This window comes from Eumetopias jubatus, unplaced genomic scaffold (assembly GCF_037043125.1).
Source record: "Eumetopias jubatus isolate StellerSeaLion01/CBP00866 unplaced genomic scaffold, mEumJub1_p1.0 scaffold_1, whole genome shotgun sequence".
NCBI lineage: Eukaryota > Metazoa > Chordata > Mammalia > Carnivora > Otariidae > Eumetopias > Eumetopias jubatus.
In genome coordinates, this window is record NW_028274807.1 from 60,045,509 (window position 1) to 60,072,130 (window position 26,622).

A 26,622-nucleotide genomic window follows, 5' to 3' on the forward strand; every position below is an offset into this window, starting at 1 on the left:
ATAACCAAATGTCCATAAATTAGGCAGTGGTTAAATACATTTTGTTTTATCTATAAAATGGAAATATTATGCAGCTATTAAAAGATGATATAGCATAATACACTATAGTAAAAACACCATAAAATCTCTGAGATTGGTATTCAGAAAACAAAACAAAACACAAAGAAAACTTGAAGGGTATGATTCGCTCTTCATTTTTATTTATTTGTTTTTCCCTCTTGGTTTTTAAAATGGAGGTATATTGGTAAATTTCTGTACACAAATATACTTGGAACTGTTTATCTCTGGTAATAGCACTATAAGTTGGTGAAGAAATACTTTTCATTTTATATCCTTGAGTACCACTTTATTTTCAAAATTTTTTTACCATGTGCATGCATTTTTAAGATAAAAACAGCAAAAACAATTGTTCAGTGTAGTGATAAATGGTGAAAAGTACTCTATAAGAAAGTAGAGTACTGCATCACTGGATCCCTCTCTGTACTTGGCTCCACCTATTCATTGTTTCCCTTTCTTCCTCTGTAAAATAATTGAATTACAGTAGAAAGATAGTATGTAAATTATCTTATAATTCTACAGGTTATACTTTATGTCTTAAGAATCGAGTACAGAATAGTGGAAAAATATGTTTGAGATTTCAGTCTCTACTTTGAGCATCTATAGCTACTACAATTAACAAATGTATTGGTACTTTGTAGACAGACTGTCGTCATGTCTTTATGATGACAGAGAACAATGTATAATGCTGAAAATTTTGACAAGCTGAACAGACTAAATATACTCACTATACAAGTAGTGCTTCTGGGTCTCAACAGGTCTCAAGGTGTTGAAACACGCCAAACAAGACTGATCAGAAATGTATTTCTTATATACTTTACTGCCAACTACTAACCTTGCCCCAGGTGTCTAGTTGAATTTATCCTTGATCTATGCTCTCAAATACACAATTTGAGTAGAACAAAATGTCAAAATAGTTTATAATTTCAGGTATATATTGCCATATGTGCTCTTTAAAAGTTTGTGATATTCTATAACATTATAGTGCATTCTCACAAGTTATAGGAAGTGTTCTGTATCTTTTTAATTTGTGGTATTTGAAGCTTCGGTATGATAATGATCTTCTTCCATTGTGATTTAATATTCTTGTCATTTGGATCATTGTTTTTAAAAGCAAAGTCTCTCAAAAATAAAAATAAATAAATAAAAACAAAACATCTCAGTCATGGTTTGGATGACAATAATATGCTCACTTAAGTTACACAGTGGAAATTTTGCACTGTGTTTTCTCTGAGAAAGTAGTTCTTTCCTCCATTCCTGGTTTCCGTGACTGTGATAAGAACAGAACCATGATTCAATGGTAAAACTGATAACAATGTTGTGTTATTAATCACATCACAGTTTGGTTTATAAATTGGAATGAAGGTAAAGCCTATCAAAAATTATATTGCGAGATGTTTTTTTAGTTTCTCTAGTGAAAAAAATTAAGCCCTCTCATCTAAAAACTTAATGATTTCTGAAACTGTTATTTGCCTCCATTTTTCAAATGCCCACAGTAAATGGTCTACTTCCTTGTGCATTTTTTCATATAGTATCAGCCTGGGTCATGGTAATGCTGTCATCTGTTACAGCAGCAAGCAATGGGAAAATAACAGTGCCATGAGGGCAATGTTGATGACACACATTTAACTCAGGAAAATTCAATCAAATCTCATCAATTTCAATAATTTACCACCACACATCCTTGTCTAGTTAGAGATAAACAATTTAATTTTGAATGAAGCATTTGGAGAAATTTCTACTTCAGAATGAAAGTAAAGATGAACAGATTTCCTATGCTCACATATGGAAAGGTAACTACATATTCCTAAAAAGTTCTGTGCTTAATCTTGGCCTCCTATGAAACTAATAGTTAAAAAAATTTTAAATCTAAAGATATTCAGTTCAACCTTCCATTTTCATTTACAGCCTGGATACACGATAGAAGAGGAAAGGGGTGATATTTCTCCTGGAAAAAATTATTTGCCAAAGGAGAAATGATAGTTCAAGAATTCCTGTAGCTCCTCTACCAATCCCTGGCACCTGAGCAGGCAATGGAATCGACAAGGACAGCTGAGAGTAGCAATAAATCTAATCCCTCTGTGGCCAAACTAACTTTGGCTTTCACAAACAACAAGTTTGTTTAATTTTAGGGAGATATAGTTGACCACATTTAGTCCATTTCTGAATGCTTATTATTGCTGTGTTTACTACCAGGATAAAGAAGAGCATCAACTGGTTGTCCCTGAAGCAGACCTCCTAATTATACATTGTTAATAGCTAACAGTCAGGGCATGCATCCCCTTGCCCCTCTGCTCTAATACATATACACCTTGGGACCACAATCCTGAGCAACCTGTAAGAATATAGAGATCAAATTTAGATTAATTTAGTTCTGATATTATTCCCTCAGAAAGCCCACCCATGACCACTTCCCACCCCCCAGCCATTCCCTATCCTATTTTGTTGTTGTTGTACTTCTTGAATAGCACACACCACTTTCTAAGCATTCTTATTTATGTTATTGTGAATTTGTTTATTGTCTTCTTCCATACACACACACACACTACCACCCCACCGCCATTTTAACTTCATGGGGTACAGGATCGGGGTCTTTTTGTTCAGAGCTCTATCTCTGGTGCCTAGAACTAGGTCTTACTTTCTCTGTGGTGGTAGAGTGATCCATACCAGAGAGAAATCTTCAATTTAGCAGAAGGAGACTTTCTTCTCTTTGGTTCTTAGAGAAACAGGAACAACACAAACTAGATGGGTTAATTCAATTAATGTATTTTGGGTGCTAATCACAGTTTTGTAAATCACAATCACATTTTCACATTTATCTATATTACTATTTCAGAGATTATTTGATTTTCATTTTCATTTCTATTTAATCCTTTTCCTGGTAAGGAAGTCTAATACTTATTTCTAAATTTTTCTATCCTATGAGCATACTATTATGTGCACCATAATTATGCGCACCATACATTATGTGCACCAGAACAGAAGTGTACTATAAGAGCTGCAACTTAAAAGAACTGTCCAATAGATAAGCCTAGTTATAATTCATATAATTATGAATTTGTATTTCATATAATTCATATAATCACTCTACTTATAGATATATTTTTAAGATTCAAGTTGTTGGTTTATTGAGTATTCTTAAAGAAAACACACCTGTAATATCCCATAATCATGAGGTGGAAAGGACCAACAAATCCTTCCAATTCTATTCCAATTCTTTTAGGAATGGCTCTATTTTGCTCCGTCAACCCTTACCTTATTAGTAGTCTACTCTTTATGGGAAACAAAAAACACTTTCAACAACTTGAGAATCAACTTAGAAGAAGTACAAAACATGGAGGTGTTTCAGTTGGGCAGAGCGGAGCTTAAATTCTATCTCGGTCACTAGCTGGCTACATAAAGTTTGAAATTGACCTTTCTGAGCTGATCCCTGCCTTTTCAATCTGGTCCTGGATACTCGTGACTTCCAGTTATCGCTTAATGGATGTGTATTTCTATAGATAGCCAGATTCATAATTCTCTAATAAAGACCTTGCCTATGATAAATATAGAGAGATAAGTTTAGCTATGTCATGGTTTCAATAGCTAAAATCTAGTACAATGTCTTTGTCACTCTACAACACTAAATTTCAGGTGCATACTTGGCTTACAGAATCTGGAGACCATTATGAAAAAAATTTCTGTAACTAATTATTTAGTTTATAAGTAAAGTTATTTTTAAGTTCTATGTACTTCATGAGATATTTGGTACTTCAGTACATGTGGCTTCACAAAAAAGCTGAATGATACCAAAGTCAGTTTTGAATTTTACAGACTGTAACCCTGTTTAATACCTATTCTGTGCCTCAAGTTCAGCATTTATAATAAAGAGAAGTTTCAGTAGCTTAAAAGAGTATGTAAGAGAATGACTCATGATTCAATTAAATCCATAAAAAATACTAAGGTGCTAAGGCAACAAGTATTCTATAAATGCTGAACAGATAAACTGTGTCAACTACAGAGGGGAAAAAGATTAATATGTGAATTTGTAAATAAACCTTCCATAGATATTTACTATAGAAAAATAAAGTTACTCTCTCTAGTAGGTTGAACAGTGTCCCTCACAATTTCATGTCTACCTGAGTCCTCAGAATATGATATTACTAAGAAATGAGGGCTTTGCAGATGTAACTTGTTAAGTCCCTTGAGATGAAATCATCTCGGATTTAAGGTGAGCCCTAAATCCAATGACTGATGTCCTTATAAGAAGAGGAGAAAACAGAGAGGCATAGACAGAGGAAATGGCCATGTAAAGATGGAAGCAGAGTTTGAGGTTATATTGCCAAAAGCTAAGGGACCCCTGGGGCCACCAGAAACTCTAAGAGGCAAGAAAGAATCTTACCTAGAGTCTTCAAAGGGATCGTGGCCATTCTGGACCTTGCTTTTTGGACTTTTGGTCTCTAGAACTATGAGAGAATAAATTTGTTTTAAGCCACCCAGTTTGTTGCAATTTGTCACAGCCGTCCTAAAAAACTAATACACTCTCTCTGTACTCCAACAAAGTGGAAGCTGATACAGCAGTTTCATATGTGTAAATGGTGATGTCAAAGTCTCCAACTGATAGGAACATACAAGTATAAGGAAAGAACAAAGAGAAAAATTACTTGGAGTTTGCAGTGATGGTTGCTAGTAGTAGTAAGTCAACTTTAAAAGGAATATACTATCCTCTATTTGGAGTTGTTCCCTCTTAAATCCTATAGATAGATGTTATCCTAAAGTAATGTAACTTCTTCTAATCCCATACTTTCAAGAAAGTCAGACTGGTCTAAACAGGTATTGGTCATTTTTTTAAGAAAATGATGAGATTTTAAATACATAAATAAATACTAAAAAAGAAAATTATGACATTTATTTTTTTAGAATCCAAGTGAAATACTGACATGAATAAATAATAAATATTTTATGATGGTACATGATCAGTAGCAAAGGTATTCTTTTTTTATTGTTATGTTAATCACCATACATCATTAGTTTTTGATGTAGTGTTCCATGATTCATTGTTTGTGCATAACACCCAGTGCTCCATGCAGAACGTGCCCTCTTTAATACCCATCACCAGGCTAACCCATCCCCCCAACCCCCTCCCCTCTAGAAACCTCAGTTTGTTTTTCGGAGTCCGTCGTCTCTCATGGTTCGTCTCCCCCTCCGACTTACTCCCCTTCATTCTTCCCCTCCTGGTATCTTCTTTTTTTTTTTTCTTAACATATATTGCATTATTTGTTTCAGAAGTACCGATCTGTGATTCAACAGTCTTGCACGATTCACAGCGCTCACCATAGCACATACCCTCCCCAATGTCTGTCACCCAGCCACCCCACCCCTCCCACCCCCCACCACTCCAGCAACCCTCAGTTTGTTTCCCGAGGTTAAAAATTCCTCATATCAACGAGGTCATATGATACATGTCTTTCTCTGATTGACTTATTTCACTCAGCATAACACCCTCCAGTTCCATCCATGTCATTGCAAGATCTCATTCCTTTTTATGTCAGTAGCAAAGGTATTCTTAAAATCACTTAAGTGAACATAATTTAAGAGTGCAGGGCTTGAACTCATGACCCTAAAATCAAGACCTGAGCTGAGATCAAGAGTCAACTGCTTAACCTACTGAGCCACCCAGGTGCCCCAAGTAAACATAATTTAAATAAGCCAACAAATTAAAAATTATTTATGTTGTTGAAGAACTGGATTCATAAAGTAAATAAACTCATTTTTGATTAATGGAAATTTAGGTATGACATTTTGATTAATGGAAATTTAGGTATGACAAATACACAGGGGAAAAAAATAAATTTTCTTTTGGCCTAGGGTATATCTTATCTTGACATTGGCAAAGATACTAGTAAGTATGCATTGCTTTGCTTGAGGCATTAGACCAGCATGATTAAAAATTGTTTGTCTCCTAATATCCCAAATTAACCATTTTTTAAAGTAATACTGAACTCAGCTATCTAATTTGCTATATAAATTTAAGACATTATGAAAGCAACATTTTTAGGTAATTTTCAGTTCACCTATTTTTTCTGTATACAGCATTATGTTTCTATACTTACTTAAATCTCAAAATTCAAAATACCCTAATTGACTTATATATATTTTTTTATTTTATTATGTTGTGTTAATCACCATTCATTACATCATTAGTTTTTGATGTAGTGTTCCATGATTCATTGTTTGCATATAACACCCAGTGCTCCATTCAATATGTGCCCTCTTTAATACCCATCACCAGGCTAACCCATCCCCCAACCCCCTCCCCTCTGGAACCCTCAGTTTGTTTCTCAGAGTCCATAGTCTCTCATGGTTCATCTCCCCCTCCAACCCCCCCCTTCATTTTTCCCTTCCTACTATCTTCTTTTTTTTAACATATAATGTATTATTTGTTTCAGAGGTATGGGTCTGTGATTCAACAGTCTTACACAATTCACAGTGCTCACCATAGCACATACCCTCCCCAATGTCTATCACCCAGCCACCCCATCTCTCCCACCCAACACTTATATTTTTTATTTTTAAAAAGTTATGACCTATAGTACAATATTATTTTGATCTTCTTAACAAAAATTGAGAATAGCAAATAGTGTGAAAAGTTCAAATACTTTAAAGAAAATATATTTTGAGAGATAAAAGATCTATTCACCTATTTTACTCCAAATACACAGAAATGCATATATTTAAAAAATTAGAAATTATTTTCAAAAATTCCCTTAAAGACCCTCAAAATCATAAGGATGGTACATGTAGATATCCATCATTAAACGTTATATGTTCAAAGGAGGAAATAGTGAAGGAATATCCTTCTAGGAAAGCGCAAGCATCATTTATTGTTTTTCTCTTTTTTAACCTATTAGTAAATGAAATTGTTTCTGTAGTTAATACATTTTAGTTAGCCAACCTTCTAATCAATCTTAGAGTCACCAAATATTCGAAAGGTGGAAATAAATGGTTCTAACAACTCAGAGATGAGTCTATTTATACTGGAATTGTTTTTAGGAGACATTGGTCTCCTAACAGTTTATAAGCTCAGCAAGATATAGATAATTAAGGTATATATATATAATCAGGTAGAAAGTGAATACAGTTATGTCAATAGGTAGAACAATTTCCATTGAATGAATGAATAAATAAATAAATCAAACACAAAAAGCCAATGTTTAAAATGGGTCAATATAAAAAATTTAAAAAATTTAAAAATAAAACAGATCAACATAAAAGTTACTTTAAATATATAAATTATTAATAGCAAATAATTATATTTCAAAAGAAAGAGAACTGGTATTTAGGAGCAAATGATTCAACAATAAATGTTAGTAAGGAGTAGGTTATGGAGTGTTTATTGAATTCTTTTTTAGGTATGCTCAATTCATAGTGCACAATAAAACTATGAGATAGAGCAAATGATAAAAATGGTAGGGAAAGAAGGATCTATACAGTAACCATGCTAAACACTTTAGGACATGGTTTTAGGGTATAATTATAATAATGAGGATAAAGGAAAAGAATGAAGAGCAGGAGGAAGGGCAGAAGAGGAAGGAGAGGGGCTAACTGTATTTTTAAAGTACTTCAGTATACTGTCATCTCTAATATACAGATGAGCAAACTGAGCCTAAAAGTACATGAGGGCCTGCCCAATATCTCATAGCCAACAAGGTGTAGTGCAGAAACTTAAATCCAGATCTTCTATTTCTTTTTTTAAAATATTGTATTTATTTATTTATTTAGAGTACGCGCTTGTGAGTCGGGGAGGAACCGAGGGGGTGGGAGAGAGATGGGAAAAGAATCTCAAGCAGACTCTGCACTGAGTTTGGAGCCCAACCTGGGCTTGATCCCATGACCCCAAGATCAAGACCTGAGCTGAAACCTTGAGTAGAACTCTCAACCGACTGAGCTACCCAGATGCCCCCCAGATCTCCCCCCAAGATCTTCTATTTCTAAACCTTATATTCCTTCCACTATAATGTATTGTCTCTTTGTTCCCTGAAATGAGAAATATGTAGCAAAATTCTTAAATCCTTTGGTTAAAATAAAAATCTCACCCAAAAATAAAAAATTTAAAAAATTTAAAAATTAAAATCTCCCAAATTAGTGTTGGGAGTACCACAGTATTTATAAAAATAAAAATCAGGTTTTAAAAAGTTGTTGTTATATAAATTATATAACAACATATATATATGTTATATAAAGAGAACAAAGTCCTCTTTGAATCACCCTTAATTTTAAATATAGAATATTGGCAGTGAGAAGGTGCTCCCCAAACCATCAGGTGAATTATATACTATGAAGGGAAAAAATAGGAACCTATAGAAATGTAGGAAAGCGTTGTTCAGATAGGGGGAGTCAATGAAGTTCTCCCCAAGAAGGTATTTTATAATAAACAATAATATAATACTTCATGGAATTAGTATAGCAGAGAAGAAAAATGTTCAACTAATAATTACATAACCACTTATATATTTATAAATGAGGACTAGTCATTATCCTTGATAATCCACACAATTCCATACTTAATTCATTTGTTTATATGACTCAGCCTGAAAATGATTCCTTTCACCTTTCAAATGTCTTCTGTCCTATGTTTCATGTTATTTCAAGGCCTAGTTCAAGTCCCATGTCTTACTTGCGGCTCACTGAGCACTCTATCTCCATGGAATATCTTTAGTACTTAATGACTTATTCAGCAATAGCAAATGGGTTTCATTTTACATCCAACTTCCATCAGTTGGTAATGGTTGTCTAAAGTGTTGTCTTCAGGAGGAGTCTGATCAAGTTCTGGTTTAGTGGCAGAGAGAACCCTGATGGATCGGTGATGTGCTCCATGGGCACTGAAGGGGAGCAGGACATCAGGTCCAATGCATTCATTTGACAGGAGTGCTGATATTTTCACTTTTACAGCATTCATTTGACACCAAATCCAGGTCTACAGCATGCATTTAATACTGAGAGTGGCTTATTTTATTTAATTTTTTTATTTTATTTGTATTTATTTATATCACACCTCTTCAAGAATACCATAAGAGTCCTACAGTCAAGGACTATATATAACTCTTTATGTTCATAGTGTCTAGGCCTGTCTTGCAAAGTAGGCATCTACTGATGATAATGAAATGACTTTTTTTGGAATTCACTCTTATTACTCTTATTCATAAACTCAATTTGTCTCTTGGTTTCTCTCAAAAGATTATCAATGTTGAAACCATGTCAGAAAGAACTCTGTAACATAAACTATAAACTTTAAGAAATATACTTTGTCATCTCCAGGTTCAAATGAAACATTAGGAAATAGGTAATATTTGAAGGTTAAATATATGTCTATCAAATAATTTAGTGGGATGAAGAGAAGATAAAGTAAATACACATTTTTCAGTGGATTTAAACTGTTTTTAAAAATTCCAAATCTGTGTCTTTTAAAATATATTTTATATATTTAGTGTGTCCTAGAATTTTTATCCTTTTTTAGTAGACTGCATCTTTCTGCACATAATAAGTGTTGAAGAAATCCATATCGATTAGTTTAGAGTTACATTAGAGAAATAGTTCCATTTTACATTCCCCCCCTGCTAAGCAAATGTATTTATCATATTCCATAACAGCTCACAGTTTGTTATACATTAACTGCTCATTCTCTGTGCCAATAAGACTGTGCTGGAACAGCAAATGAATTTGGTGCGTTCATTTAAATGATTCTGCAAACCACAGGCTACCCAGTTGTCTAATGATAAGAGAGCCCCAAAGCCACCTGATCTCCATTATACTCCCTTATGTTTTTGGACTAGCATGGTCAGTACTGTCAGGATCCCAATACCGAGAAGAGTGAGAAGGAAAACTAGACCTCAGACATAATGATGAAAGGGGGCTTTATTAATTCAGGCACCAATGATGATGTGGCTAGATTGGAAGGAGAATGGAATATAGGGTCTGAAGTGCTTTATCTGCTCCAAGACCAATGCTGGTTTTGGCACTTCTCTCACTCTAGTGAGTTGCAAAAAAACAAGCAGGTGCTAGCAATCTGAGAGACCACATGCCAGCTACAGCTGCTTCAAACTGATTCAATTACATCTGCCTGAATAGTCCCAGGACATCAAACCAGTTGAAGGGATCCATAGGTTGCAAGGAGACCTAGTCTGTCCTGAGACAACCACCTGCAAATCTCCAGGTTTGGATATGAATGATCATTCTATCCCCAGGCATAGGAAAAAAGACCGGGGTGGGGTGGGGATGGGGAATGCAATTTTAATTCACTTTAAAATTAAAAATTGGTTGGAGCCAGCACAAAAGGCCTCTTGTAATTTTCATGTTTAAAATCTGATAGTAGCTGAGGTCTTAAGGATACCTTGAAACAGCCTGATTTTGTGAGAACATTTCCCAAATCATTGGGTACAGCACATTTACAGAACATGCTCTTGGGATCCGGACTTCGCTCCAAACCTTGTTTGTACAAAAAGGGGCCAAGCAGCTGGGAAATTCTGGAGTGGAGTGTGTCCTCATTAGTTCCCATCTGCCACCAGAACTCAGCTCATGGCAAGTTTGGCTAAGTCCTGGTGTACTCAGGTCCAAATGTGGGTCAGTTTTAATTACACTATACAGAATTCAGTGTGCAGTTTTTAAATCCTTATTATACAGCACAGAGGAATGGGCAGCTCTCCAGCTAATCAATTTTTTAAAAGTACATATATAAAATTTTTAAACCAGGGTAGACAGACAGTGGGTGGAAAAAAAATCTTATAAATGAGTACAAGGGTTACTTAAGAGAATTATTAGTGAAATTGGGTCATGAGCAAGTTCTGTTTTAAAACTTCAAAGTCAGAAACAAACTGTTCCATTGGTAAGATAGGAAACTTACATAAGGTACACAATGCCCCCTTGCTCTTTAGTCTGAATCAGTAACAAGGCTGCAGCCAGTTTACAGTAAACACCTACAGGGGCACTAGCTTTCACGGAAGCAGAGATATTTCCTATTCTGTCATTCTTCACAGCTTGTCCCTTTCAGTGTTTATCACTCATGGCAGGGACTGTAGAAAAGAAAAAAAAATCATAAACTACCTGTTAAGAGTGAAAAACAAAGGAGCACCTGGGTGGCTCAGTCGGTTAAGCAGCTGCCTTCGGCTCAGGTCATGATCCCAGGGTCCTGGGATTGAGCCCCACATCAGGCTCCCCGCTCAGCGGAGAGCTTGCTTCTCCCTCTCCCTCTGCCTGCTGCTCTGCCTACTTGTGCTCTCTCTCTGTGTGTCAAATAAATAAATAAAATCTTTAAAAAATTTTTTAAAAAGAGTGAAAAACAAAGATGAGGGAGAAGAGAGAGAAAGGAGAGCAGAGTGCACATGTGCTGAGTAGCAGACCCTGGGCATGACTTGGCTCTCAGCGCCATCCACACCAACTGGGGCCAGAATCAACCCATGCAGTCTATGTTCAGAATCCATCCTGTCCAAAAGCTTCATCAGGTGCAGGAGAGCTAAAACACTAAGCCTTCAAAGACAACTATCAGCAAAAAATCCAGGAGTGAAGATGTAGGCAGTCAATGCTGGGCATTTAACAATAGCACAATGCACCATTTTTGATGGATAAAATGTCCTTGGGCACAAGCCCTAATGATGACCCCCCTGCCCAAAAAAAGAATCTTGAGTGAATGCTTGAAGTATTTTGGGGGCTTTTGACCAAGTTGTTATAAAGCTCATCCATCAAAAATGCAGTATGGAATTCTATGGGTTCAAATATTAGCAATTCAACATGTACTAGCTGTGTAATCTTGGACATATTTTTTCTCTCGGAGTTTAAGTTTTCTCACCTGTAAAATGGGGAATAACATCCACCTAATAGAACGTTGTAAGGATTATCAATAATACAGGTAAAACATCTGGAATACAAATCACTCAATAAATGTTAACTATTAACCCAACTGTTATGAGTTAAATTGAGCTCTCCCCTCAAAAAAAAAAAAAAAATGTTGAAGTCCTAACCAAAGTAAAATGGGTCCCACAAAATGAGACCTTATTTGGAGATAGGGTTTTTACAGACGTAATCAAGTTAAAATAAGATAATTAGAGAGGGCCCTAATCCAATATGACTAGTGTCCTTATAAAAAAGGGAAATTTGGACACACAGATAAGCATGAAGAGATGAGAATGTGAAAAGACACAAGAGAGAAGACAGCCATCTCTAAGTGTATAAGAGAGAAGCCTGGAACAGATCCTTCCCTCCCAGCCCTCAGAAGGAACTGGCACTGCCAAAACAGATATTGAACTTCTGGACTGTGAGAACCAAATTTCTCTTGTTTAAGCTGCCTAGTTTGTGATGCAGCCTAGCAAACTAATACCCAACTAATTAAAAATTTCATTAATCATCAATGTTTACCTTGACTCATCATGGTCAAAGCTGTACACCTGACATCAGGCAAGACAACTTTATGAACTCTGCTAATAGTCTATTCCATATATTATCTAGTGCTTTTTCCTTCTTTTCTGATCGTTGTTCAGACAGATACTGCTACAACATAAACAGGATGGCAGGAAAAAACTGGTTTACTATAATTAAGATCATCTAGTTTTTATTAAAGATAAGGGAAAATCAGACATACAAATTCATAATCCACTTTCCTACTGTTGAGGGAGTTTGCATAGGAGAGTATCAGGACATTCTACCACACCAATTCCTTTCTCAAGAAGGGGATCAAGATAAAAAGAAAGACTTATACAGCCATTTACTCATTGCCAACTATGCACCCCAAATCTGAGGCTGCTTAGATTGTGACAACCTTCCCAACAGAACCACCTAGTTCACTAGGATGCATGGAAGAGTATATGGTTTAATTGGGGAGGATGTGTTCTTCATTGTTTGCAAGACATTGGTTTTAAAGATATCTGACTTTCAAAAGAGGGGTGATAGTTGTCTGTGAGTTGTATCAAAGCCCTTCCATTGCAAGGTACATTTCCATAATCACAGACATTGAAGTGGATGTAATTATCCTCATCTTAAGTTTTTCTTTAAATAGCCCCAGCCTTCTACAGACATACAGCGTGTGGACTTAGAAATGGTGAGTCTAGGGGTGCCTGGGTAACTCAGTTGGTTAAGAGACCTACTCTTTGTTTCAGCTCAAGTCATGATCTCATGGGTCGTGAGATCAAGCCCCATGTTGGGCTCTGCAGTCAGGGGTAGTCTGCCTGGGATTCTCACCCTCTGCCCCTCCCCCAACTCGTGCCTGCTCTCTTTCTCTCTCTCTCTCTCAAATAAATAAATAAAATCTTTAAAAGAAAAAAAGGGGGGAGAGAAGAAAATTAGTATGTAGGAACCCAGGGGCGCCTGGGTGGCTCAGTCGTTAGGCGTCTGCCTTCGGCTCAGGTCACGATCCCAGGGTTTGGGGATCAAGCCCCGCACTGGGCTCCCTGCTCCGCAGGAAGCCTGCTTCTCCCTCTCCCACTCCCCCTGCTTGTGTTCCCTCTCTCACTGTGTCTCTCTGTCAGAAAATAAAATCTTTAAAAAAAAATATGTAGGGAATACTAATGAATATTGTACACCAAATAAAGCATTTTGTATACCTAATCTACTTTAATCCTCACATCTATCATTTAAAAAATAGGTGCTCTTATCACCACATTTTAGACAAAAATGAGGTTTAGTAAGGTTAGGCAACCTTGGTCAGGTCACATAGCTACTGCAGTGCAGAAAGGTTAGGCAACCTTGGTCAGGTCACATAGCTACTGCAGTGCAGAACTGGGATTTCAATGCAGGCCATTTGGATTCCAAAGCTCCTAAATTCAAACTCAGGCAAGAGGTTTACAATCCAGATATCCTAAAAGGTATTTGCAATTCACAGACTCCTTTAAAGCATCTGAAGTCACATAGATAGTAGATGTCTTCCTAAATCTCAGTCTATTCTCTTTAAGAAATCAGTTATTTACAAAAACAAACTTCAATCAACTTAGATAAAATTAATCCCATTATAAGAATATCTGAAGGTCGGGCACCTGGGTGGCTGTTGGTTAAGCGACTGCCTTCGCTCAGGTCATGATCCTGGAGTCCCGGGATCGAGTCCCACATCAGGCTCCCTGCTCAGCAGGGAGTCAGCTTCTCCCTCTGACCCTCTTCCCTCTCGTGCTCTCTATCTCTCATTCTCTCTCTCTCAAATAAATAAATAAAATCTTTAAAAAAAAAGAATATCTGAAGGTCTTTTAGATTCAGTACAGTAACAGCTTTTTCATGATTAGTATTCCAACAACTTGACATAGTCCATTTAATTCTTGTAGATAAGCAATCAACTCTCAGATCTCTAGTAGGAAGGTATTCTACATGAGGTATCACAGTAGACCAAGAATCAAGAGCTCCAGGTTCAAATTCTGCATCTCTCACCTATTAGACTATATAACACTGACAAGTGCATGAACTTTTCTGAGCTTATTGCCTCACCATGGATACAACAGTGATGTTAGATAGATGACCATTAAGGTCCCTTCAAGTTCTAACACTATATGACATTTAGAATCTCTTCTAAAGTATAAGAAGCAGAAGTACCATTGGATAAAACCTCTAAGACAATCTATGTGACAATGCCCAGGCCAGGATCTCTGCTCTCAGGCAATGAGATGGTCTTTCTTCGGCCTCTAAGTTATAGCAGTGATGGTAGTGATAGAAATAATAGTAGTATAGCTAAGATTTATTGAGCACTTGCAATGTGCAAACCACCGAACTAAGAATTTTACATGTACTATCTGATATTTAACTCGACACAACAATAGATGAGGTAGACACTATAATTTTTCCAATTTTCCAAAGAAGTAACAAAGGAACAGAAAGATTAGGTAAGTTGATTGGGTCTATACTTATAATAAGTGGTGAAACCAAAAAGAGTTCTATTGACATATCTTTGTTTCCTGTACTACTCTGTGTGTTCTCTGAGGACAGGAACTTTGCTTTATTCATTTAGCTTAACACTGTGTCTGGCAAATAGTAGGCCTCCATTTACTGTGTAGAATAAAAAGAAAGAAAATGAGGAAGGGAGGGTGGAGGGGAAGAAAGGGGAAGAAGAAAGTATATTTAGACATGCTATGTTCTTAATAAATGTTAATTTTCTTCCTTTATTTCTTTAACCCTGAAGTCACAGAAAAATCTACAATTATGCCCAGGCATCCTGGGGCTTAGCAATTTCTCCTTCCTGGGGATTCTATACTATACTTTTTGGTACAAGTCAGTGAAGCAGCTACTGTTATCTGGTTTAGTATTCTAGCTAACTGATGTTCTTGCCTCATCTCTTAATTTCTAATGTTGAGACTAACAGAGGAATGTAGTTTATTCTACTACACTAAGTTCTAGGGAAAAAAGAATGCCCTTGATACTAGCCTCTCACCCACTGGTATAAAATAAGGTGAAAGAAAAACTGTTCCCAGAAGAAAGGTACTTCCAGGCCTAAAGGTACCCATGATTAACATTAACTAGTGGTATCAAATTTGAGAACCCTAAACAAAATGTTTTGATGCACTAGACACTGGCCCATTCTGCAGCCTCTGCCATTGTCATGTGATTGCCTCATGTAGCACAAAATGGATCTCTGGGGGGCCTATCCAAAGCAGGTCTTAACTACCCTATTTTGACTTTACCTCTACTTGGCTTCATCTCTACTTATTTACAGTTAGAATTTAGTGAATAAAAGAAACCATAATTATAAACATGTATACAGTAAACACAGGGCCCATTACTTATGTTTAGCAAAAACAGTTACAGATCTTATCTGACACGAAGAAAGTTAATATACATTTCATTTTTGTGTTTTCAGTGAGGTAGAAATTGGGAAATACAGGGGCGGGTGGGTGATAGATGGAGAGGGAGAGATGGAAAGAAAGTGATTGCTCAGGAAACCAATGGCATTGATCATATTAACACAGAAGATTTGTTTATTCATATGCTGCAAAGTATTTCTAAAATGAGAAAGAACTTAGTCATTGAATATCTCAGCATTGTGTGAAAAATAGGCATAAAGACTTTTCTCATAGTCAGCAAAAATAAATATAAAGCATATTGCAAATAGTGTTATGTAAATTCTTGATTATAATGAGGATCAATTCTTACATATTCATTTCTCATTTTAAGGACAGAATTTATCAGTAGTCTCATCTCTGTCTAATCAGCAGTATGAGAACTAAAGGAAGTCCAAAGACCCATCCAGAATATATAACAAGTAACAAATTTCTAAGACTTTCTATTCCTCTATTTCTAATACAACTCCAGACATGTTTTATTCATATATGCATTCATTCAACATTTACTGACCACCTACTCTGTATAAAGCATTGTATTAAAAGGCTGTGGATAGTGCTCTACTTATCTCAGTACCTGTGTTTCCTACTCCCAAAGAGGTTAAGTTCATTTTACGGTGATTAAAAAACAAAACAAAAAACAGCTTAAATGGAACAATAAAAAGAAAAGAAAAGAATAAAAAGAAAAATACTAATGGCAGCTTCTTAACCTTTTATTAATATAGCATTGTTAAGGAAAATAATGCAAGTTATTTGAATAAGTTTTCAGTATCAGGAATTTGGGACTACCAAATACATTATTCACTTAAATGCTTTTTATATTAAGTTGCCACTTTCTATATTGCATTTAAAGAACTTGACCTAATTAGTATAAGCTATAGTCTCTAATAGCTTGTCTACACTAAAAATGTAAATATTTATCAGAAAATAGGTAGAGCTATTAACATCTAAAACATCAACACTTAGGAAAAAATACCAGGTGACAAGGATTTGGCAAAAGGTTAATATTCCAGCCTTAAAATCTACATCCGGATTTTAGACCCTTTTCTAGGACTACCATTAAGTAAGTTTTACTTTTTTTTCCTCTCTCACTTCCACCCAACTGCGACAGACACATGCACAAATCAAGAAATCATCTTACAATATATGCTTAAATGTTCTGAATATGCCCCATGTGTCCACTAATAGCCAAATGCTTTCAAATCTGTTCAGCTAAATGGATCAATAACTACACATCCAGTCTCAAATAGTAGGGTTGCCAACATGGTGAAACGGAGCCAAACACAAAATGTCTCTACCAGGACAAAAATTATTATCCACCCAGTAATCTAGAGAGATCTACTTTCCCCAGGTATCATTTAGAGAAGTTAACATGCACATTATCTAGGGCAGTCAACAGCTATTAAAAAAATAATAATAGTTGAGGCTCAGGACGAAGGATTTAGAGAAAATAGTGAGTTTTATAACAAACCAGGTAATAGTTCAAGGTCTACATCAAATAAGAATCTTCCAAACTCAGAGTACACAAAATACGTAACAGCTAGAGCAAACTGCTAACAAGCTTCTCTGTGCGCTCACTCATATGACACAGCTGTAAGAAACAATTGAGCAGGTGCAACCAAGCTTTTGAGAATTCCTGCCTGTTGCCCAGGAACCACAACACTGCACAGTTGAGATTTTAAGCAGGTGCAAACATTTTTTTTCCATTCCTCTGGTGCTTGAGACTGCAGCAGACCAGTATATCTGCAACCACTCCTTACCTAAAACAACCACCACAGAAAATAAACTCCAAAGTGACAAAAAAAAAGTTTGAAAATAAAACAATAATGTCAAAAACAGTGGTTTTGCAATAGTCTCTGACCCCGTATCAGCAGTCGCTTTAATAATACAGTTCCATAAAACACTCTAATCTCTTCACCAGATGAATGCTTTGTAATTAAAATTATTCTGCCTCATCAAATCTTAGAAATGTTTATTTGATTCTTACAACAGAGTGAAATGCAAGGTATGTATAAAATGCACTCTCCTTTGAAGCTGTCAATATTTATAAGTACTCAAAAATTAACATTTTCACATTATGAAATCTATAAGCAATTTTAATATACAAAACTAGTAACTTGTCAGTTAATACATAGATTTACATAACTATAGGTAATTCATATACATACCTGTGCAGCTATGGGGCACAGACAGACATGCAATTTATCAGGCACTCTGAAATGCAAAACAAATATATAAGTAAAAATTAATTTTCTAAGTGGAGCCAGTATTTATGCTGAGGCAGTTTCTGCAGAGAAGTAGAAAAGACTGCAGTCCTTAAAGAGGTGAATAATTTTATATCTGTATTTTCCCCAGCGGATATTTCAGACCACCCCAAATTCATATGTGTGAATCAACACACACAAAGCGTCCCTTAGCAGTGTTATCAAAAACAAGTACCAGCAAGGGACTAAGACTCACCATGCCCCCTAAAATGAAAATGGTTTCACTGGAGGATGAAGCAAACACTTAAAAATGATTTTTTTTTTTGTTGGTATTCTTCCAAAACTATTGCCTTCCTAAAACAAATATGACTGCTACTCTAAAACGAAACCACTCAGATTCATCTGTACTCAGTTTGGATAGAACACTGGTGAGGAAGAAAGGTGCTTTTGTAGAGCAGTCCACAAACGTGCATAAATAAATAAATAAAAGTAAACTTTGAACGTTCATTAACTTTAGGTTACAACAGCAAACAGAAATGAGATTGTTTCGCTACAAGAGGGAATGCTAAAGTCACACCAGATATAATGCCTCAACCTGGCACACTTCGAGAAAACTGCCAGTGAAGTTGGTATCAATACAGAAGACAACATAAATCCAGCTCAAAGTACACAGACTTTACAATTAGACCTGAAATATATTTGTGTGTAGGTGGAAACTGCATTGCAACATGTGGTCTCTGGACTACTTGGACCCTTAAAAATATTCCATAATTCTTTCTGAAAGCAAACTGAAGTGTTTAATTTATATACTTCTAAGCATACTTAATGAAGGTAACATATTAAAGTCAGTAGGTCTACACACTTGCTTAAAAGTGTGTAGAGGAAATAATCAATTTTTTCATGGTGATTCAATGAAACACTATCTTCATACACTTCTGATGGGACTGAATTGCTAAAAAATTTCTGGGAAACTATTGGGTAATATGTATCAAGAACTTAAAGTTCAAAATTTTTACTCAGTAACTTTAGTTCTAGGAATCTATCTTATATGACTGAAAACCATAAATCTACAAAAGAAAAATGTTTATGATAGCAAAAAACTAAAAGCAAACTAAATGTCCAACAGTGGAAAAAGTAATAAAGCATAGCACATCCATGTAAAGGAATGTTTTGCAACAATCCAAAAGGTAACTTGTGGTACTATAATTTTATATAAACATATAGGGTACTGATTGCATGGACATAATGAAATTGTGTAGAGGAGGAAAAAAGAGAAAGAACATACAAAAATATTAAGAATGATTATATCTTAGATAATTAGATACAGATAGTTTTAATTTTTGATTTTTACTTTTGCATATAGTCTCTACAATAAAGATTACTTTTATAATAGGAAAAGATATTAGCTGGCAGGGTAGGAATAAAAGAAAAAAGTTATAGAGTGCCATATGGAAATCATAAATCTAACCTTCCTAAGTGAAATAAATTAATTCAGTCACACATAAAATCCACTAAGCATACCTACAGTGAGAAACTCATCTTCCCTGCTTCCTCAGAGGGGTACAGCCAGGGTCTCTTTCATCCCACTGCTTCAGAATCTACACCAGTAATTCATGACACATTTTTAATCATCTTAAACTTCTTTAATTATGCAGAGTGAAATGATGGCAAGAACAATTTAGACTGCAAATCTGTTCAACCTATTACAGACTAATTTATTCACTAAGTCAACAATATTTAGTGAGCATCTAGTACATGCAAAGTGTATTTGGTATTACTATACGCTAAAAGATAAAACAACATATCTTACCCTCATAGAGCTAAATATTTAAAAGTGCTAGAAAATGTACTGAATGGAGCACTGGGTATTATAAGCAAACAGTGAATCATGGAACACTACATCAAAAACTAATAATGTAATGCATGGTGATTAACATAACATAATAAAATTAAATTAAATTTTAAAAGTGCTAAAAAATATGCTCATATACCTTCCTATTAATTTTGCTGGAAACCCAAAACTGTCCTTAAGAAATAAAGTCTTAAAAACAAAAAAACCAAAACAAGAAATATGTACATACAGTTCACATAGAGATGTAAACACAATACAGTTTAAGGTATTTGTGACAGATATGGTACATTTTAAAACAAGAAAACATACGTCAGGCTTATTCTTTCATACTACTGCACAAAATCTGATATTTAGGTACCATTCAAGAGTCATGAGTACATGAATCACTTATAAAATGCCTAATAAATTCCTTTAAGTATTTAATTTTGTTTCTTATATGATCTACTATTTGTTAATAGAGAATTATATAAAGGAGACCAGGTATGGAGACATATTAATCCAACCTCAGATGCCAGATGTCTAAGCCTGTCTTCGATTATCTAAGGCCACACGAAACATATGTACAATTATTAACAAGCTATAATTTATTGACAACCACTTGCTAACCTTGCCAAAAACACTGTTGTGACACTACCAGGGAAAGGAAAGGAGATAGGAGTGGACAGACGGAAGCTGAGGGGATCTCCAACAGCCAAAGGTGGTGATGGGGGTGGGTGAGACCATTTTTGTTGTGTAGATAAAGTGATGCAGCACAGAGCTTCTCTTAATAGCAGTTCAGCTTTCTTTTGGCCCGTAACCATAAACGTAACCAGCATTTGCCCCTCCAAAGCAACACACAATGGTTTTAAGTTTTGGTCAATGGGGTCAGCTTGTGCAAAGTGGTGACAAGAACGAAGAGAAACTTCTCATGTGATCAATGATCTGTTGATCTGGAGCTCACAGAGTTCCGCACAGCAGCAGTTATATGAGGTAGCACAGTGGTTAAGTGATTAGCTTTTGCCATCAGACAAACCTGGAATCAAATTCCAGTTCTCTTCAATCATGTGGTCTCAAGCAAGTGACATTTTCCCTGTCTGTAAAATGAAGATCATGTTACCTACTCTATAAGATTATTTGTGCCTACTACATGTTATAGGCATGTAAAGGAACTAGCACAGTGCCTGCTATAAAGTAAGCATTGCTGAAGGGAAGCTATTAGTACTGCTCTAGTTGTTGAGAAAAGGAGAGGATATCTGTCTCTTTAAGCTAAAGTGCTAACCTAAGCAGGAGTAAGGAGACAGAAAGATGGCTTACTCAAGATACCACTCTATATTCCACAGCTTATCCAAGAGCCAGTCAGGTGCTGGATATTCACCGAGTAGCTCTGAATCAGGAAACACTGTAACAATAGTAACAGCCACAATAAGCAACCCTAACCAGCCTTTTAAAGCACCATTCCTATTATTGAAGAGGAAGACAGTAGGATCTCAGTATTATGTGCAGCAATACTGTCCATTTTTCTGAGTGAAAAATGAAGGCTTATTTTCCATACTTTACTGAAACAATTAGGGAATAGAAAATAAGGATGAAATAAACGTAATGATTCAATGGAAATGAGGCCAAGGTGTTGTGGGCTCCTTAACAGTCAATCACAAGTGGCAGAATCACCTTTTTATGTTTTCTAAAGAGACCCTGCAAATGACCTGAGCTCACAAATAATACATGGTTTGCAAACAGAAGTAAAAAATATTATATTGGGGGTGGGAGGGATGGGGTGGCTGGGTGATAGACATTGGGGAGGGTATGTGCTACGGTGAGCGCTGTGAATTGTGCAAGACTGTTGAATCACAGATCTGTACTTCTGAAACAAATAACGCAACATATTTTAAGAAAAAAGAAAAAGAAGAAGATAGCAGGAGAGGAAGAAAGAAGGGGAGTAAGTCAGAGGGGGAGACGAACCAGGAGAGATGATGGACTCTGAAAAACAAACTGAAGGTTCTAGAGGGGAGGAGGGTAGGGGGATGGGTTAGCCTGGTGATGGGTATTAAAGAGGGCACATTCTGCATGGAGCACTGGGTGTTATGAACAAACAATGAATCATGGAACACTACACCAAAACAAATGATGTAATATATGGTGATTAACATAACAATAAAAAATTTAAAAAAATATTATAGTCAGTTTTTCTCCCCTGGTTTGGAATATGTAAATGAAGGAATAATGTTGTTCTGACAGTCCTTATTTCTGTTTTGATTTGGAGAACAGCACTGATCAGAATTGTTAAATGAAGTCTTCAGAATCCCATGCAGATGATATAATCCCTAAAATGGTTTGGGTCACATGAGGGTGAAGTTGCTATCAGCACCATTCCAGATGGAGATATACTATAGAGGATTTGTGTTAAGTTCTTTTTACTTCCAGGTTGGCACAGTTGTATTCCCCAGTGGGAACTGAATAAGTCCAATTCTGTGCTGTGAAGTGCAGGAAAGTTTATCTTCCCTCCATACTGGTTAGGCCTGGCTAGAGATGGAAGACGGGGGTACTCAGTGGTGCCTCATGGGCCATTAATAAATCAAATAGCTAATTCATTTAAGGCACTGAAAAGGGCCTCAGCAGAGTCTGTAGGGGCCAGTGGCTCCATAAAAGAGCTCTAGACCTAAATTTAGACCACAAACTACTTCCCCAGTGACCAAGTGAGCATTCTTAGGAACATTTTAAGTGCTTTACATTTTAAGTGTCACCTATTTTGAGAAAAGACACTTTGTAAACCAAAATATTTTTATTTTATTTCATATGTGTTTACTTCTGGACCCACTACTGAGCCGAGGAGAGTGCTCTATCATTATTATATTGTTATTATAAAATGTTGAATTTAATCATCAATAAAACCAATTTCATTTTTTTTAAACTGAGGTGCTCTAATTTCTGTGGTTTTATCTGAACAGAAAGCCTAATAAGGGTAAGAGGAATTATAATTTTAAAAGTAGACTTGAAAAACTACTTAATTATGCTTATTTTTGTAAATTACTAAGCTACATTTAGCCCTTCACACTTAAACAAATCTCTCTTCCTATCAGAAAGAGGAAGTATGAGAAGCAACAGTTATCTAAGTATCAACCCTGTGAACTGGAAATAGATAAAGGGCAATAAGGAAGGAAAAGGAAATCATACGATAAATACCCGTTAGGTCAAGAGCACAGTTGGTCTGTCTACACCTTAGGTCAGACTGGCTATAATAAAGCCACTACATGTATGAAAAACTAAGCTTATAAAAAATGCTATTTAATAAAGTTTAATATCAAATTTTATGTATAAATATGATGAATTTGAACTCTCACATAGAAATCTGATCTATAATATACTGTAAATAACTCTATTCTGTAATCCACACTTCACAGTACATTAAAGAGAAAATAGTTTTATTAAATAGATGATATTTTAAAACTTTAATTCTTGTATCAAAATTTAAGAGCTAGTCAAGAAAGTGAACCAAACTAGAATTTAGATAAACATTAAGAATTATATATCCTCATATATAATATAAGTGAAGTTATGATTATGGAAAGGATTTATTCTCAGGCAATGTGAAAATTCTACGGACCTGCATGTACACATCCCTGGAGTATCAGTTTAGATATTTTCCTCCTCCAGCATCTGATGTCCTGTCCTTAATCTTGTCACAATAAGCATAACACTGCAGTGTAATTGTCTTTTACAGAAGACTATAGGCATGTGAACAGGGGTTCTGTCTTATTCACTATTACATCTCTAGTCCTTAGCACAATACCTAAAAAATAGTAGGTATGGCTTAATTACTGGTTAAAGAAATGTTGAATGAATTGTGTTACCATCTATTCCTGAAGATTAAAGAAATTCACACTGTATTAAAAAAACTAAGGAATTACATCCCTAAACAAATTAAAGGACTGACCTTCTGAACCTCTTTTACTTTCCATCCCACTTTTCCTCTTAATCAGTACAAAACCAAATGATAAGAGTCCTAGTCTCAAACGTTCACAACAGCTTAGAAAGTCTGGTTGGCTTGGCCCCAGGGTGGGCAGGGGTGAGTGCTCCAAATCCCTCTTGTTAACAGACAGCTGGTATGGTATGGTAGAAGCGGAGTCAGAGTTCCCTGAAAGGGTTCTGCAGTCCCTGAACAATTGTGTGGTTCTTTTACTCTCTCTGAGGGGCCACCTCCAACTGATGACAGATCCTACCATTATTTTCTTTTGTAGCATCTATGACAGTTTGAATTATTCATATGGTTATTGGTTTATGTGTTTATTTTCTTTTGCCCCACTAGGTTGTACACTCCATAGAGGCCACATTATTTTGTTTGGCATTCTGTATCTGGGGTCTAGTTTAGTGCCTGACACACAAAAACCACTCAATAACTATTAGTCAGATGCATAAATATGAGGTTTGGAGCAGCAGCTTTCAATCGAAAGAGATTGTAAAATTAGGTGGGTAACAGCTACCCCTATCGTTTTTTTCTCCATTCCAATTCTGTCTACCACATGGAAACCTCAGTGCTGTAAGAACGCTTTTATTATAAATACCATTCAATCACTGGCAAATCAGGAAAACTTCAAAAGCAATTCTAGGTAGGCTGAAGGTGGAATATCTGGGAGAAGCAATGGAATAATAATGAGAACAGCAACCACTTCCAATCAGAAGTTTGGGGTTTGAATCCAGCTTACCAAGTGTGTATCCTAGGGGAACTTACATAATTGCCCTAGTACTCAGTTTCATCTTATTTAAAATGGGGGGATTTTATCTAACACACAGAGTTTTTAATGGCGACTGAATGAGGTTATATATGTGAAAGCAGCTGGTAGTATATTTTATGGCATTTAGGAAAAGGGGCTCATTACAAATTAGTTCTTTTGCATTGGCCAGCCAGTCTTCAGTAAGATAGATAATTTGACTAAAAGCCCAGGAACAGACATTTTAGATAAAGAAAAATGGAAGAAACAAGAGCTCAAAGGAAGAAAAAAAAGTAGGTGCTGGGGACTATAACTAAAAAACATAAGATGGAGTAGTAGGAATGTAACAACAGTTAGAAATTGAAAGAGATTTTAACATGATAGAAAAATTGCCAAGAAATCTATTAGCTTTTCCCTTAGGTGACACAGCCATCCCCACATATAAATAAAATAATTGCTACTATTATAGTTAGGAGAAAAATCAACTGAAATGTACATTAAACACATATTAGAGGTTTAACATTCTTCCCATGATTTCACATGCTAGAAACTCAACCTGTGTAAATATAGCCATGAACTTTATTATTTACTATGATAAAGTAACAGCATATCCTCCTGTATGTACTACCTGCAGAGTTTATAAAAGGCAAATGTGTACTTGCTCTTTAGGTACAATTACAAGGCAGCAGAATGTAGAGTTGGGCCCTTTCTTTGCATTCTTTGCTTATCAGACAGTGGTTACCAATACTGAAGAAGAAACTTGGTATCATGAAAACTTTATTGGAAATTCTTTTTTCACACTTCAGTGCTTTCATTTTTCTTACTGCTTTAGTCAGACTTATGTCAGCTCCCTCAGTAAAATTATTTTCTAAATCATCTTTCTGGTCTCTCTCTCTCTCTCTCTCTCTCTCTGTGTGTGTGTGTGTGTGTGTGTGTTATTCTTTGGTCTGTTCTTACATAAAGAAAGAGGATAAGATGGTGATGGGTATTAAAGAGGGCACATTCTGCATGGAGCACTGGGTGTTATACGCAAACAATGAATCATGGAACACTACATCAAAAACTAATGATGTAATGTATGGTGATTAACATAATGTAATAATAAAAAAGAAAGAAAGAGGATAAGAGGTCTTGATGCATTGCATACCAAAAGTAACCACCGTGCCTCCATACTTCCACCTCAAGAAATGCCCATCTGGTATCAAAAAGTTCATCGAAAGAGTCCATTTGAATTTATAGTCTTTGCCCACCTGTGGTGATAAAATGTTTTTTTAAGTCTATGTTCTCTTCAAGACTGTCATCTTCATGAGGGCTGAAATTGTGCCTATTTTTCTTCCTTTTATAGCATCACCAGTATAGAGGGATAGGCACCCAATATGCAGTCATTTATTTCATTCATTTATTAAACAAAAATTTATTGAGTATTTACTATGTACCAGTGATTTTTCTAGGTAGTGAAGATATAGGAATGAACAAAATAGATGAAAACGTCTGAGCTCATGGAGATTATATTTTTGGGTGGCAAGTGACAATAAGCAATATAGAACAGAATATATAGAAATAGAATATATAGAATATATATATAGAGAGAGAGAATATATAGAATAGAATATATAGAAAAAAATATATAGAATGATAGACAATGGTCCATGCTAAGGAAGTACAATAAAGCTAGAAAGGGAGAAATAAGTGTTGGAATGGGGGAATTGGGGATGAAATTTTAGATAGGGTAACCACTGATGTTATCATTGAAAGATCACATTCAGGTAAAGACCTGAAACAAATGAGTGAATGAATTAGGAAGATATTCTTGGAGAAAAGGTATTCAACCCAAAGGAAGAGAAGTAGAAAGTCCCTCTGGAAAGAGTATGCTCTTCTGTTTCCTATAAAATATCAGGCTAGGGTCACAGAGAAATATTCCTTTCACACAGAGGTGCTATATTTAAAAGAGAAAACACACAAACAAATATACAAACAATTTTTTTAAATGTTTGATCTCATGAGAAAGAAGTTAAAATTCCAAAATGATAGAAAGAAAAAGGAAT

The 26,622-nt window shown here is 35.7% G+C and overlaps 1 non-coding gene across 1 annotated transcript in view; it reads right to left on the bottom strand.

Annotated features, from left to right (window-relative positions):
* The window catches only part of LOC114214759 (uncharacterized), a 720,582-nt gene that overhangs the window by 501,450 nt on the left and 192,510 nt on the right, over nucleotides 1-26,622 (bottom strand). Inside the window, exon 3 of the transcript XR_015768493.1 lies at nucleotides 18,005-18,050. This is a non-coding gene — a transcript (uncharacterized LOC114214759). The remainder of the gene's footprint in view (nucleotides 1-18,004; nucleotides 18,051-26,622) is intronic.